Below are 17,744 nucleotides of genomic sequence, written 5' to 3' on the forward strand. Positions count from 1 at the left end.
AAGCTGTACAAGCATGGCTCCAGCATCCTGCTTCTGTTGAGGGCCTCAGGAAGCTTACAGTCATGGCAAAAGGCAAAAGGGGAGCAGGCATGTCACATGGAGACAAGAGAGGGAGCAAGAAAAAGAGAGAAGGGGGAAGTCCCAGACTTTTTTTTTTTTTCTTTTTTCTTTATCATTTTGAGATGGAGTCTGGCTCTGTCACCCAGGCTGGAGTGCAGTGGTGCCATCTCTGCTCACCGCAACCTCTGCCTCCCAGGTTCAAGTGATTCTCCTGCCTCAGCCTCCCAAGTAGCTGGGATTACAGGTGCCTGCCACAACATCCAGCTAATTTTTGTATTTTTAGTAGAGACGGGATTTCACCATGTTGGCCAGGGTGGTCTCAAACTCCTGACTTCAGGTCATCTGCCTGCTCTGGCCTCCCAAAGTGCTGGGATTACAGGCGTGAGCCACTGCACCTGGCCCCAGACTCTTAAATAACTACATCCCCTGTGAACTGTGTCAGAACTTGCTTGTCACCAAGGGGATATTGTTAAACCATTCATGAAGGAACCGCCCCCCTCCCCACAATGATCCAAACCTCCCACCAGGCCCACCTGCAACACTGGGAATCACATTTCAACATGACTTTTGGAGGGGCAGACATCCAAACCACATCATATAGTTTTTGGGGGAAAAAAATGGTTGCCTTTCTTGTTTTGTTTTATTTCGCTTAGTTTCAACTCATTGAGCATTTTTAAAGTGTGCACTTTTAACACTGTTTAATTCCTGACAGCTTGTGCAGGAAAGCAGCACTGTGACAGGTCTCATTGTATGTATCCTACTATCTCTAAGTAGACTTGTATGTAAATGACAAAAGATCAGCTCTGCATTTGAAAATGTTGTAAGCCATAGGGAAAGAAACTGCAATAGTCTACCTGGATGCTATTCTTCTTGAGATTAGAAATCTGTTACCAGAATCAGGTAAAATATTAAAATAAAATATAAATATTTTAAAAATAGAAGAGTACACCTGACCCTGTAACTTAGATTCATTACTTTAAATCTGCACACATCGTATGTACATATAAATTTTTAAGTAGGTCCTTTATTATACACTGGCCAATGTGGACATACAGATACAATGCCAGGGATTTATGGCTTTTTCAGTAGATGTGAAAGATACAATTTATCGGCCCCTAAATATGAAAAATCATGGTAATATTAATTTGAACATACCTAGTAGCCTTAAAATGAAATATTATATAAGCTTGATTAATAGTTAATATTTACAAACATGTTATAATATCTGAAAACAATTTTTAGGTTAAGTTTCCTCACAAGAATTCTGGAGCATGTACCATGAATGCTAGATACTTGATGATCATAAATAAAATAAACTAGTCAGATCCAAAGCACTTAAAAAGGAAAATTAAAAAAATATTTTCACATTTTTATAGCAAAAACGATGTTTACTGTGGGATGTGAGGACATTTTAATAGGTTTTATATAAAGATTTTTTAAAATAGTTGTTAACTTAGTGTGATTTTTAAAAAATAAAATATTTTCCTTTTAGTGGATTCATACTTGGTCTGTTTTCATGATGACTTATTTAATCTTCTCCTGGGGTGTATTCCAAAGCTGGATACTCACAGTGACTTATTTTCAGGATTACTATTGTTATTATGTTTATTCAGGGCACCTATTAGGTGTTTGATTTCCTTCAGTTGGTTGCCTCTGATGCTGTGTCCTTATTTCCTGTTGCTGTCTAGATTTATTTTCACAGATTATTACTTATCTTTGAATTTTCTTCTTTATAGATTTTACTGTAGTGACCCAGCAAGTTATTTCTGAGGAAGCCTGTAGCTGTTTTTTCAGTTCCTGTCTTTCAGGGTATACCAACTGATTGGCTAATACTAAATGAACTAGAAGGATAATATAATGTAGTGAAATAATGCAAGACTTAAAAATCAGAAGTAGATTCAAGTCCTACCTATCACTCACTAACTGGGTTTTAAGCCTTTAATAAATGGGAATAATGATGCCTGATCTGCCTTTGAACATGCTAGTCTTTCTATCTGGAATGTCTATCCTGCTCAGGCCCACCTGAAAGCAATCTATTTTTCCTTCAAAACTCAATTTGTCAGTCAACACTTGCAGGATGCCTTCCTAGATAGAGTCCATCGTCCTTCCTCTGTGTCTTATACATACTGCCACTCACTACGATGTAATGTGTTTACTTTCATGTCAGTCACAAGGCTATTGTAAGAATGGAATAAAATACTGTTCATAAAAATACATTGTGAATCATAAAGATTCCTATAGAAATTTTTTTTTACACATTGCACTGCTTTACCAAGTTGTAGTTCTTGTCTTCAGAGAGGCTAGCATTTAAGAAGTTTTTGACAGCACAAGTATGATTACTCATTTATTCCTTCATTCAAAAATGTTTATGGAAGCACCAACTATATCCCAAGAACTATGTATGAAATGCATCACCAAGAGCATAAAATGTTTTAAAAATATGATAAAATATAACACTTAAAACACAAAAAGCAAGCAAACAAGACCAATAATTAGTAAGGAGGGCTCTGAAGTCAAGCATAAGCATCTCAGTTGCTGACAATTGAAGCAAACAATAGCTTGGGAGCTATCAGAGGATAATAGCTACTCCCCTGCTTCACCAGTTATGGGTTATTATATGTGCAAAAGAATCTAGAGTTTGATAGCATAATCCACTGAATATCTTTAAGTTATCTTTTAGAGCTTATCATGTATATGTAAATGTGATTATCTTCTCATTAAAAAAGTGTGGCTTTGATTATTCTTAACAAATTCTTTTGTTATAAAACTCCTGGTCAAAAATTATTTTAAGTTATATTTGCTTAGTTATGCAAAACTGGGTTGGATGGTTCCTACATGACTATTAGGATCAGGATTTTGGGACTACAGATATGTGCCACAATGCCTGATACACAGTTAATTTTTTTTGTAGAGATGTGGTCTTGCTTTATTGCCCAAGATGGTCTCAAAATCATCCCACCTCAGTCTTCAAAAATGCTGAGATTATAAGTGTGAGCCATCATGCCTTGCCCCATCCAATTTTTACTGAGTGTCACCTCTATGCTAAACTCTGGGAATACAGATAAGTGGGTCCCAGCACTGCCCTCCTGGAGTTCACAGTCTTATATGGATCAGGTAAACACTTGTGATTCTATCTGGAGTTTTTTTAACTTAGTGCAAATGGCTGGGATGAGTGTGTTTCCCTTCCCTTTCTCTTTGATCGTTGGTTTGTCTCATGGCTTTTCATGGTTCCTTAACTAACATGTCTAAGGGATCTGAAGTATATACTAGGCTGAGTGGTGATTTCTGAGGTGACACCAGCTCCTTCTAACTGTGCGTGGGTGTGTAGTCTTAGAGAGATACATAGGACTGGAGGTTGGAGACAGCATTAGAGAGACTGAGGGTAGTTGATGCTTTGTGGAAATATTTTATTGACTACTTACAATGTAATTTCTCATTTGTGGTATATGGTTCACAAGTGGCTTCAGTATTACCTTTACTGATTGTTTTGTAGACATAATCTCAAAGTGTCTATGGCCATACCACCCTGAGCACACCCAATCTCATCTGATCTCAGAAGCTAAGCAGAATCTAGCATGGTTAGTACTTGGAGGGGAGACATAATTTCAAAGTAACAATATGTGAGTTAAATAACATAAATAATTTTCAATGCACTTTGTAAAGCCAAACAAATTTTTTTTGTGGTGTTTGCATTCTCAGTGTTTACTTTTTGGGATCATGATGAAAAAAAAAATCTCATATTAGTAATACAACAAAATATATCTTGAATCCTCATTGATTATAAGGCTTTTAATGAAGCCAACTAGACATCTGTTTGACAACTTATTTGGGTATTATGGTCTCTCTTCTTTGTAAGAGAGTTTTCAGTCATTTCTAAATCTCTCTTGGACACTTGATTCTTTCTTATCACAGAAGAACTGTTCTGGCTGTAAATTTCAAAAAATTTAGCAATATCAGTAGTGGTCTCATGTTTAGAACAGCTTGAGAGTCTCAGATCCTGCCATGATTCTTCTTAATGGGAAATACTATGAAATAAAATGGGGTACAGCTGGTGAAACAATATATGTCTCCTTGCTTGCTTGTTTGGCTTAAAGCTCATTGGACCATATTCCAAATCTAACTGATTGTGGTACCAAGTATTAGAGAAACAATGACACCCCTGAAACAGGGATTTATAAATCAGTTTTCTTTTGGGAGGTGGTATTGTGTATTGATTGAAAGCAAAAAAGGATTCATAGCTATCAATTATAATACTTCATCAATTAACAAGATGCATTTTTTTTCCTGTATATGTAACATTTCTGAAATTGAGGCACAAATTGAAATTGATGGCATGTTATAGTCTAATTGGCCATATTTTTGTCCCCGTGAGTGGTAAATGAAACAATAATGTTACTATCATCCTAGATTAGAGGATGATACAGCATTACCTATGTGAACCATAGAAAAGTTACCTAAATGCTTACATATCACACTGACATAACAGGACAATTTCTACTTTATAGAGTTGCTATGAAGATTAAATTAAATAACGCATATAACTCTAATTGCACAATGCTTAGCACTTACTAAACTGCAGAAACAAGATTGCTTTTCTAGGTTTTATCTTATATTACTCTAGATTTCTTCTTTATCTCTGTGATACAGAGCAGAACATAAATTAGATTTATTTGCATATTAAGAAGTATGTGTTATGTGATTACTTAGTTGTTAATCTTATTACTCTAATTATCATATGATGATTTATTTTTATTATGAAAGATGATCATGGGTGGGGCAGGGAAATAAATACGGAGAAGAATAACAATATATATTTGCAAAATGTCTTATGCTTCCTAGCCTGCCTGCTGCTGCCAGCGCCTGTGTGCACCATCCAGAAGCCTAAAGATAGGCCTGGCCCATGTGCTGCTGGCTCTGCTGGCACCTGGACGCATCTTCTAGAAACCTGGAGATTCATCTCTGCCACCTGCCACCACCAGTCCCTGCATGCACTATCCAGGAGCCTGAGGACAGGTCTGCCCTGCTCCCAGTGCCTGTGTACATCTTCCAAGGAGCTGCCATGCCTGCCATTGTGGGCACCCATGCACACTGTCTGGGGCCTGAGGGTGGTCTATCCCACCTACTGCCACTGCCCATGCACGCTGTGTAGGGGGCCTACCAATTGACCAGCTCTGCCTGCCACTACTGGTACACATGCAAGCCATCCAGGGGCCTAAAGATGGGTCTAACCCTACTGGTCACTCATCCTTGCACATACCTCCTGAGAGCCCAAAGAGCAGCCTGCTAAGCTTACTGCCAATACCACTGGTACCCACTCATGCATGCCACCCAGGGACCTGGGGACTGACTTACCCAGCTGGCTGTTACCACTACTGGCCCCCATGTATGCCACTCAGAACCCAAAGGTTAATCTTCCTTCACTATTGCCACTCCAATGTCATGCACACCACCTAACGGTCTGAGGACCTACCCACCTGACCCACTGCTGCCACTGCTGGCACCTGAGCATGCTTCCTGGAGGCTTGAGGACCAACTAACCTGAATCCTCCACTGCTGGTACTTACATATGTCACCTAGTGGCCCAAATTCTCAATTCTTGCAAGAGACATAGAGAGTCTGAGACAGGAAGCTCAAAATTCCCAAATAGACTCAATTCAAAAAGGTCTTCTCCAAAGCACATTATAGGCAAGCTGTCAAAATTCAAAGACAGAGACAATTCTAAAAACAACAAGAGAAAAGAGTCCAGTCATATATATGGAGATTCCCATCAGACTAACAGCTGGTTTCTCAATGGAAAACTTATGGGTCAGGAGAGAACAGGATGACATATTCAAATTGCTGAGAAAAAAAATGCTGCCAACCAAGAAAACTTTTACCCAGGAAAGCCATCCTTAAAAAATGCAATGAAATATTTTCCATATAAACAAAAACTGAGAGAATTCATCATCACTAGACTGGCCCTGCATGAAATGCTTACAGAGGTACTATATTTGGAAGTGAAAGGATGATATTTGCCATAATGAAAACACACAAAGATGAAACTCGCTGATATAGGCGTCAAACATTATCAAGTGGGGTTTATCCCAGGGATGCCAGAATTGTTCAAATCACACAAACTAATAAAGGTAATACATCACATCAACAAAATGAAGGACAAAAAATATGATTATTTTAACAGATACAGAAAAAGCATTTGATAAAATTCAACATCCCTTCATGATAAAAATTCTCAACCAATTATGCCTAGAAGGAACACATTTCAATATAATAAAGTCCATTTTTGATAAACCCACACCTAACATCATACTGAATGGGGAAAAGATGAAAGCCTTTCATCTAAAAATTGGAACAAGACAAAGATCCCCACTTTCATCACTCTAAAACTTAATACTGGAAGCCCTCACCAGAGCAATCAGGCAAGAGAAGAAAAATGAAAGACATACGCATTGAAAAAAGAGGAAGCCAAATTGTCCTTCTTTGTAGAGAACACAATTTTATATGTAGAAAAAACTAAAAACCCTAGCAAAAACCTCTTAGAACTGACAAATTTGGTCAAGTTGCAGGATGCAAAACTAACATACACAATTCAGTAACAGTTCTATACACCAATAACAAATTAGCTGGAAAAAAAAATCAAGAAAGTTGAACCTGGGAGGCAGAGGTTGCAGTGAGCTGAGATCGCACCACTGCACACTCCAGCCTGGCCACAGAGTAAGACTCCATCTCAAAAAAAAAAAAGAAAAAAAAAAAAAAAAAAAGAAAAATCAAGAAAGTGATTTCACCTAAAATAGCTACAAAAAACTCTAGGAACAAATTGAATCAAGGAGGTGAAAGAATTCTACTATGAAAACTATGAAACACTGATGAAAGAAATTGAAGAGGCCACACACAAAGAATATAAATACATCCCATGATCATGAATTGTAAGAATTAATTTAATGAAATTGGCTAAACCACCCAAGTCAGTCTAGAGATTTAATGTAATCCCTATCAAAATACTAATGCCACTGTTTACAGAAATAGAAAATATAATCCTAAAATTTTTGTGAAACCACAGAAAACCACTAACACTCAGAGAAATTCTGAGCAAAAAGAATAAAGGTGGAAGTATCAAATTATCTGACACCAAAATATAATATAAAGCTATCATAATCAAAAGTATGATATTGATATAAAACAGACACATTGACCAATGGAACAGAATAGAAAATCCAGAAATAAATTTCTACATTTACAGTCAACTGATTTTTAACAAAGGTACCAAGAACATACATTGTGGGAAGGACACTCTTTTTAATAAATGGTCCTGGGAAAAGTGGATATCCATATGCAGAAGAATAAAACTAGATCTCTGTCTCTCGTCATATACAAAAATAAATTCAAAATGAATTAGAGACTAAAATGTAAGACCAAAACGTATAAAACTACTAGAAGAAATCATAAAACACTTCAGGACATTGGTCTAGGCAAAGATTTTATGGCTAAGACTTCACAAGCACAAGCAACAAAAGCAAAACTGGACACATGGGATTATATTAAAGTAAAAAACTTCTGCATAGCAGAGGAAACAATCAACAGAGTGAAAAGACGACCTGTAGAATGGAAGATAATATTTGCTAACTATGTATCCAACAAGCTGCTAATATTCAGAATATACACGGAAGTCCAACCTCAACAGTAAAAAAAAAAATCTCATCAAAAAGTGGGCAAAGGATCTGAATAGACTTTTCTCCAAAGACACACAAATGACTAACAAGAATATGTAAAAATGCTCAATATCACATTATCAGAGAAATGCAGATAGAAACTACAATAAGATATCACCTTACCTCAGTTAGAATGGCTATTATCAAAAGCATGACAAATGCCAGCGAGGATACAGAGAAAAAAGAGTTTTTGTCAGCTTTGTCAAAGATGACTAGATATCAGATGGTTGTAGATGTGCAGCCTTATTTTTGAGCTTATATCAGAATACAGTGTCTTCTCCTTAATTTTTTAGAATAGTTTCTGTAGGAATAGTACCAGCTCTTCTTTGTATACCTAGTGCCTGTTTTTGTACCAGTACCATGCTCTTTTGGTTACTGCAGCCCTGTAGTATAGTTTGAAGTTGGGTAACATCAGGCCTCCAGCTTTGTTCTTTTTGCTTAGGATAGGCTTGGCTATTTGGACTCTTTTTTGGTTCCATACGAATTTTAAAATAGTTTTTTTCTAGTTCTGGAGGAATGTGACTAGTAGTTTCATAGAATAGCATTGAATCTGTAAATTGTTTTGGGCAGCATACCCATTTTAATGATATTGATTCTTCCTATCTACGGGCATGGAATATTTTTCCATTTGTTTGCGTCTTCTCTATTTGAGCAGTGTTTTGTAGTTCTCACTGTAGAGATTTTTCACCTCCCTGGTTAGTTGTATTCCTAGGTATTATTTTTTTGTGTGGTGATTGTGACTGGGATTGCCTTTCTGATTTGACTCTCAGTTTTGCTGCTGTTGGTGTATAGGAATGCTAGTAATTTTTGTACATTGATTTTGTATCCTGAAATTTTGCTGAAGTTATTTATCAACTGGAGGAGCTTTCAGGATGAGGCTAGGGGGTTATCTGGGTATAGATTTAGGTTATCTGCAAATAGACATAATTTGACTTCCTGTCTTCCTGTTTGGATGTCTTTTATTTCTTTCTCTTGCCTGATTGCTCTGACCAGGACTTTCAATACTATGTTGAATAGGAGTGGTGATAGAGGGCATCCTTGTCTTTTGCAGGTTTTCAAGGGGAATGCTTCCAGCTTTTGCCCATTCAGTTGATGTTGGTTGTGGGGGTTGTGGGTTTGTCATCGATGGTTCTTGTTATTTTGAGGTATGTTCCTTCAATAATTAGTTTATTGAAAGTTTTTAACATAAAGCAGTGCTGAATTTTATTGAAAGACGTTTCTGTATCTATTGAGATAATCATGCAGTGTCTGTCTTTAGTTCTGTTTATGTAATGAATCATATTTATTGATTTGTGTATGTTGAACTAACCTTGTATCCCAGGAATGAAGCCTACTTGATTATGGTGGATTAGCTTTTCAATGTGCTGCTGGATTTAGTTTGCAGTAGTGTGGCGACGATTTTAGCATCAATGTTCATCAAGGATATTGGCCTGAAGTTTTGTTTTTCTGTTGTGCCTATATCAGTTTTGGTATCAAGATGATGCTGGCCACATAGAATGAGTTGGGTTGGAGTGTCTTCTCCTAAATTTTTTAGAATAGTTTCTGTAGGAATAGTATCAGCTCTTCTTTGTACATCTGGTAGAATTCAGCTGTAAATCCATCAGGTCCAGGCATTTTTTGACTGGTAGGCTATTTATTACTGATTCAATTTCAGGACCTCGTTATTGTTCTATTCAGGGAATCAATTTCTTCCTGGCTCAGTCTTGGAAAGTGTATATATCCAGGAATTTGTCCATCTCTCTTAGATTTTTTAGTTTGTGTGCGTAGAGGTGTGTGTAGCAGTTTGGGATGGTTGCTTTTATTTCTTTGGGTCAGTAGTAACATTCCCTTCATCATTTCCAATTGTGCTTATTTGGGTCTTCTGTCTTTTCTTATTTATTAGTCTAGCCAGTGGCCTACCTACTTTATTAATTTTTTCAAAAAACAACTCCTGGTTTCATGGATCTTTTGAATGGTTTCGCATGTCTCAATTTCCCTTTGTTCAGCTCTGATTTGTGTTATTTCTCAACTTCCGTTAGCTTTAGGGTTGATTTGTTCTTGCTTCTTTAATTTTTTCAGTCATAAAGTTAGGTTATTAACTTGAGATCTTTCTAACTTTTTGATATGGGTATTTCGCACTATGAATTTCCCTCTTAATACTGCCTTAACTGGGTCCCAGAGATTATGGTACATGTATCTTTGTTCTCATTATTTTCAAAAAGTTCTTGATTTCCCCCTTAATTTTATTATTTACCCAAAAGCCATTGACAAAAACAAGTAATGAGGAAAAGATTCCCTATTCAATAAATGATGCTGGGATAACTAGCTAGCCATATACAGAAAATTGAAGCTGGACCTCTTTCTTACACCATATGCAAAAATCAACTCAAGATAGATTAAAGACTCAAACCGTAAAAGCCAAAACTATAAAAAGCCTGGAGGACAACTTAGGCAATACCATTCTGGACACAGGAACAGGCAAATATTTAATGATAAACATGCCAAAAGCAATCACAACAAAACAAAAGATTGACAAGTGAGATCTAATTAAACTTAAGAGCTGTTTCACAGCAAAAGAAACTATCGACAGAGTAAACAATGTACAGAATGACAAAAAATATTTGCAAATTATGCATCTGACACAGGTGCAAGATCCAGCATCTATAAATAACTTAAACAAATTTAAAAGAGAAAAACAAACAACCCCATTAAAATAGGGCAAAGGATATGAAGAGACACTTCTTAAAAGAAGACATGCATGCAGCCAACAAGCATATGAAAAAAAAAAATCACTGATCATTAGAGAAATATAAATCAAAACCATGATGTGATACCATCTCACACCAGTCAGAATGTCTATTACTACAAAGTCAAAAACTGACAGATGCTGGCAAGGTTGTGAAAAAAAGGGAAAGTTATATATTAATACTATTGGTGGGAGTGCAAATTAGTTCAACCAAAAGGGAACACTTATATACTACTGATGGAAGTGTAAATTAGTTCAACCATTGTGGAAAGCAGTATGGTGAGTCCTCAAAGAGCTAAAAGCAGAGCTACCACTTGATCCAGCAATTCCATTGCTGGATATGTACCCAGGGGAATATAAATCATGCTACCATAAAGGCACATGCACATGAATGTTCATTGCATCACTCTTCACAATAGCAAATACATGGAATCAACTTAAATGCCCTTCAATGATAGATTGGATAAAGAAAATGTGGTACATATACACTATGGAATACTATGCAGCCATAAAAAGAATGAGATTATATCTTTTGCAGGAACATAGATGGAGTTGGAGGCTATTATTCTTAGCAAACTAATGCAGGAACAGAAAACCAAATACCATATTTTCTCACTCATGAGGTAGGAGTTAAATAATAAGAACTTATGAACATAAAGAAGGAAACAACAGACACTGGGATCTACTTGAGTGGGGAGGCTGGGAGGAGGGAGAGGAGCAAAAAAGATAACTATCGGGTACTGAGCTTAATACCTTGGTGATAAAATAATCTGTACAATAAACCCCCATGGCACATGTTTACCGACATAACAAATCTTCACATGTACCCCAAACCTGAAATAAAAGTAGAAAACAAAAGGAACTCTTATGCATTGTTGATGAAAATGTAAATTAGTATAGGCATTGTGGAAAACACTTTGGAGATTTCTAAGAGAACTAAAAATAGAACTGCCATATGACTCAACAATCCTACTACTGAGTATTTATTAAAATGAGAAGAAATCAATATATCAAAAAGATACCTGTACCCCTCACCCTATGTTTGTTGAAGCACGATTCATAATAGCCAAGATATAGAATCAACCTAAATCTATCAATGGATGAATGGATTTAAAAAATGTAGTATATGTACATTATTCATCCATTAAAAAAAATGAAGTGCTCTGATTTTCAGCAACATGGGTGGAGCTGAAGGTCACTATGTCAAGCAAAATAAACCAGGACTAGAAAGACCAGTATTGCATTTTCTCACTCATATATGGGAGCTGGCAAAGTTGATCTCTTGGAGTCAGAGAATAGAATGATGGTCACCAGAGGCTGGGAAAGACGAGGGGTTGGGGATGAAGAAGAGTTGGTTAACGAATACAAACAGAGTTAGATAGAAGAAATAAGTTCTAATGTTCAATAGCACAGTTGAGTTACTATAGTTAATAATGATATGTAATAATTCATAATAGCTAAAAGGGGAGATTTGAAGTATTTCTAACACAAAGAGAAGATAAATGTTTGAGGTGCTGGATATCCTAGTAACCTTGATTTAATCGTTACACCTTGTATGCATTTATCAAAACATCACATGTACCCCCATGAAATGTATAATTAGTATGTATTAATAAAAAGTTTAAAAAAATCAGCTTAGAATTTCTACTACATAACATTAAAATGTATCACTTAAAAAGGTTCGTATTTCTACTAATTTTATGTGTATTAAAAATTTATGTATTGTTAATATTTAGCTACTTACTCAAATATTTAAAATTTTTGAAGAAATGCAAAAATTGCCTAAGTGTTAAGATCTCTGAGAAATTGTAGGGAAAATGCTAATGAGACATTAGAGATGAGCTCACAAAGGCTGGGAGATTGAAATGGAGCTCTAGAACAAAAGAAGTCAGAGAAGGAAGAAGAAAGGGAACTTCTGAAAATGAGAAGAGTAAAATGTCAAAGGGCTCATCAAAGAGAAGTTCCAGATATAAATACTTAACTAGCTGTAAACAATGAGGGTATGTGTAACGTATAAGATGAGAGTACTATTCTGTGGACTACATTTCATGACACTGGGAACAAAAGTTAAGTGCATCAAAGAAATATATTAAATGTGGCCATGGTAGGATATTTCACTGAAACATCTACTTAGTTATGAGCACCGTTTTCACTGCCTACATAAGAAGTAAAAATGAATCTAGACAATTTATATACAACAGAGCAAATGAATTACTGTCTACACTTACTAACAAACCATGTGACTTTCTTGAGTTTAGCAATTGTTCCAATTAAGTGTTGTTGCTATGATTATTCTGTTTCCCACAAAATATTAAATAAAAATAAAATAATAAAAAATGCCTTATATTATTAAATAGTCTTACCCCCATTTCACTTTTACATCTTCCCCATAAGGTAAAGAGAAGAGGTATTATCCTCGATCTACAGAGAAGAGATTGAGCAACTTAAAGACACTTAGATCATTCAGATACTTTTAAAATTCCTGGTCCAGAGCTCTCTTCCATGTTTAAAATCTTACCCATACTCGCAGCATCAACTTTCACTATATTTAGATTGTCATTTCTATTTCCACGTGTACCTCCTCATATTTCTAAGATATTTCCACCATGTGTCATTGCATCATCCCCAACTCCACATGCCTTACACAAACTTGCCATCTTTTCCTTGTAGCAGATCTATTAGAGTTTTCTTCCTTCATTTACATCTGTCAAAAGCACAGTTACTCTGTCACAGAAATTTGGAGTCTATTTAGCTGCTCCCCTTTCTTTGATATCCTGTATTACAGTTTATCAATACCAATTTCTTTCGATTATTCCTCTCTGGTGGTTTCCTTAAAACTTTCTCCAGTATTGTCTTCTAGACAGGTCTTTCGCAATAGCTCTTAGTTCTCTCATTCATTCTGTACTTGGCCAGATTAATCTTTAGAAAATTCACTTTCTGTATGTCACAGATAGGGGGCAGAAAGAAGCCTAAGGATTGATACGGAAGGAGGATCTCAGATCTCATTAGTGTTATCTTTTGGTCACAGAAGGTTGGGAGATAATGGGACTGGGTTGACCAAGAGAAATTATAATCATGAATCAGGCAAAGAGAAGATAATGTTCATCTGGACAAGCAAGGTCCTCAAAGATCTGACTTCTCCTGAGCTATTTTGACTTATCTTTTATTACCTGCAATATAAAATTCTTTCTTCTGTACAGCTAGTTCTTTCAGTAAAATTAGAACATGCTGTGCTTATTTCTGCCCTGTGCTTTTGCTTGTGATGCTTTGTAATCACTCAAGAATGCACTCAACAAATATTTATTGAGCACCTTCAAGACTCTGGAAATACAAAAATGAAGATCCTGCTCTGCCCTTTAGTAGTTCATAAGGATGTAAGGAGAGTGTGTTGGGAGTGGGAGGGAAGGGGAGAAGGAGTAAGCAATTTAGCAACAAGTGCCATTGCTTGGAAAGCATTAGATGGGAACCTAAAGAAGCTAGTAGCTCTGGAGGTGACATTTGAACTGATCCTCTTCTTCCCCTCAATTTTTTTCAGATCCTATTCGAGTGTCCACATAATGCTACTATTCCTCTCAAATGCCCATGACCTTTATTGAGTTGTTAACCTACATTTTTCACCTTCTGAAACTCCTTTGGAAATTACTGTTATTATCTCTGGTTTTGCTATTAATCGTCATCTGTTTCCTGTGTAGTCTCCTGGATTCCTCCAACCATATCATCAACTACTAAGTGCCAGGGATCATGTTTTACACTTTTTAGTATCCACCTTCAGACATAGAAACTAAATTCATGTTTTAAAAGATTTCTTTCAATCCTTTGTGTACATATAAATTTTCATGTTTAAGAACTCTTATATTTGCAGTCACATGTTAGTGTCTACAAGCTCTAGTGATCAAGATAAAATTTGCAGAGAGAAGAATGTAGTTTAGTACAGTTATAATTTCTCAAGAAATGTGTCATTAAATAATTTTACTTACATATCTGCTGATCCTAAGCTGATTATTATGTTGGTAATGATTCTGTTATTTAGTGCTCAGGGAGAAATGTGCAAATGTTTGAAAGAAGCACTGCAGGCAAGAGAAAAGTGATGATGTATGGTCAGCAATATATGCTGTGTTATTACAACCAACATGTTGGGTATAATGTTTATTGATTTTTTTAATCCTTAAGTAGGACTTCTGGTCTATAAAATATTTAATATTATTTCCCAGGATCAACTTTCCTTGAACAAACATAGATGACTGCTCTTCCCTGACACTTTTTCATCAATGATTACCAGACTGGCACCACGGCGTACCCTCTTTCCTTCTTCCTTGAGTAGGTAAGGAAAGCTTGAACTGTGATTATTTTTATTTCAGTCACTTAAAACAAACAAGAAAGATAGATGCAACTGGACCAAATTGAGGGATTTTATAGCAGAGGAAGTGTGTATGCCTGAAAATAAATTAACCATTCAAAATAGACTCCATTTGCTACTTAGGGACCATTCAATCCATATATCTAGATTTGAATTTTCCAGATTAAATGCCCAATTTAATAACCATCCTTTTTTAAAAAAAAAAAAAAAGGGAAGCTAATAATATTTTAAATTTTTAACATTGAGGAATTCCCCGTTTCTTCAAGTTAAAAAAAATCATACACTAAAATTTAAGCAGAACACTATTGTTACATTCTACATAATACTTTTAAGGCATTTGAGAATATATGAATTTCCTCTCTGCAAACAGTTATATCTCAAGATCATTATGCATGAACACTAGTAAAACTTGAACTCATTAAAGTGGAATGAGTTTGTACTTTACTGGTTACCAATTTAGGGATTTAAATTTATAAATGATTTTCTTAATAGACTTTCTATTTGACTTAAGGAAGAGATTAAAAAACAATGAAATAGTTCATGTAGCACTTTTAAATTATTAGAGAAAATAACATCATGTTTTATAGAAGACATTTATAAGTTGTAAAAAAGCTCATAGAGGAAAAAAATGAAAATATTTATAAAAACTCAATAGATGATATTCTAGTTTTATTGTGCATCACATTATTTTAAGATTACTCAAATAATTTGTATGTCAGAATAATTTGTATGTCAGAGAAGTTGCTTTGCGTATGGGTTATAAAAGGTGTAATTTCAAACACTTTATTCTGGTAATATGCATTAAACAAAGGAGGATTCAAAATGTAACATTACAAATATTGAAGTCTAGTGTTATGACTCACTTGGCATTGTTCCATTTCATAAGAAAACTCATACAAATATAATCAGTGGTATATTAGATATGACTTAGCAGATTGGAGACAACTTCTAAATATATATTTTCATTTTCAGTATGTATATACATTTCATAAATATACATATTCATCTAGCATTTGCTTCTGCACAACAATCATTGTATTTGTTCCCCTGCTACCTTTTTATGGTGAAGTTAATAACAAGTGCTCTTCTCTGTTGCCTTGGATTACTTGAATAAAAGCCTTTTATACAATCAGGGTTGTGCCCTCAGTTTAAGCTAATATTGTTGTATGATTTCAGAGAAATAATTTTGGTTTGGGGGTTTATTTAACTGAATTTTTATGGTGATTTTTAACAAAATACATTCGTTTCTTTAACTTTTGAATATGGATTCAAATATTAGCTAAATATTCAAGATAAATCAGAGGGCAATAATTTTAAAGAATAGGAAAGCAAGATTGCTCAAATAAACCTATTCTGAAATGTATTTGTCATGCGTTGACACTTCTACTAGAATAGGTGATCAATTCCTTAATAACATGGGTTTATTATTGCTTCCAGCCCCTGATTATTCCAGATAGTAAACAATGGGATGCTCAAGAAACATCTTGAAATAAAAATTTAACTTTTATTGTCAAATGCATTTTTACCTAATACAACAGGAAGTAAAAGATTAAAGGACTAACAAAAGTTTGAGGGTCTCAGTAATTAACCCATTTGATTGCCTTTAGCTTTTCTTATGCTTTTTATTACATGTATGTACACATGGCAAAAACACTTTTGGATACTTTACCAATTGCTCAGATGCCATTTCTTGTTTTGATACTACAGCTAAGTCATATTTCCCTATTGAGAAGTGGGAAAAGTTAGGCCAATATGCCAATGGAAATATCTATGATAACACTACTCCTTTAAAAATCATTCTACTGATTTTTTTTAAAAAATGACTTACCTCACTATGTCTGTGTGATATTCAAAGTTAAAGCTCATTTCTTTTTCCAGGTTGTGGGGAGGCTTCTGTGCTGACTATCTTCTGGCTTATTCATGAAAACGTCCTAAGCAGAGGAACGAGAGGCAGTGAGTAAAACAAACATAGAAACCCAGGAGAAAAGATATGCCCTGGAGACCTGTGCTAATGGCAACGAAGGGAAGGAAAGGCTCCTCCTCTGACACTTTCTCTATGTTAGCATGGATAGCTCACAGATCCCCCTTTCAGATACTGAAATTGTACTTTAACGCAGAAACGTTTAGTCCAGAAATGTACCGAAACTAAATTTCCCTCTGCGTAAACAAGGCGTGTCATACACTTGCATATCAATATAGCATATAATATGCAAAGATAATGTAGCTTCTTGACATCTCTGATATATAGAGTTATACCAGGACATAGAAATTTAATCTGCTGTTATTTTAGTAACTGTTTAAAATGGTTTTCAACTCAAGTAATAGAACAGAGTTGTTTTTAAAAAAGCCCATTTTTATAGCAATTTCTGGCTAAAAGGCCTGAAAAAAAAATCCTGCTAGCAATGTATAGCTGGTTCTGAGGGGAGATTAACCAGTCAGGAAAACACGAGTAGTTTCACTGCTTTGAAATGATTGGCATTTTTGATGTCTCTATCCATGCGCAATAAGATGAAAAATTAATATTTTCAGAATAGAATGCCCAGAAATAAATTCACATAAATAGACTCAACCGATCTTTGACAAAGGAGCAAAGGCAATACAATGAAGAAATGATAGTCTTTTCAACACATACTGCTGGAACAACTGCATGTCCACATGCAAAAAAAAAAAAAAAAAAAGGATCTAGATACAAACCTTACATCTTCTAAAAAAATTAACTCAAAATCAATCACAGACCTAAATGTATAACATTTAATTCCAAAACTTCTAGAAGATAACATAAAAAACAATCTAGTGACCTAAGGTTTGGCAAGGACTCTTTAGAGACAAGACCAAAGACGCAATCCATGAAAGAAAGAATTGACAATCTGGACTTTATTAAAATTAAATATTTCTG

At 35.4% G+C, this 17,744-nt stretch overlaps 1 long non-coding RNA gene across 1 annotated transcript in view; it reads right to left on the reverse strand.

The window, feature by feature from the left end:
- Positions 1–16,954, reverse strand: part of LOC140713527 (uncharacterized) — a 47,982-nt gene extending 31,028 nt beyond the window's left edge. Inside the window, exon 1 of the long non-coding RNA XR_012095642.1 lies at positions 16,677–16,954. This is a non-coding gene — a long non-coding RNA (uncharacterized lncRNA). The remainder of the gene's footprint in view (positions 1–16,676) is intronic.
- Positions 16,955–17,744: the final 790 nt, after the last annotated feature.

The sequence above is a fragment of the Chlorocebus sabaeus genome, chromosome 15 (genome assembly GCF_047675955.1).
Source record: "Chlorocebus sabaeus isolate Y175 chromosome 15, mChlSab1.0.hap1, whole genome shotgun sequence".
Taxonomy (NCBI): domain Eukaryota; kingdom Metazoa; phylum Chordata; class Mammalia; order Primates; family Cercopithecidae; genus Chlorocebus; species Chlorocebus sabaeus.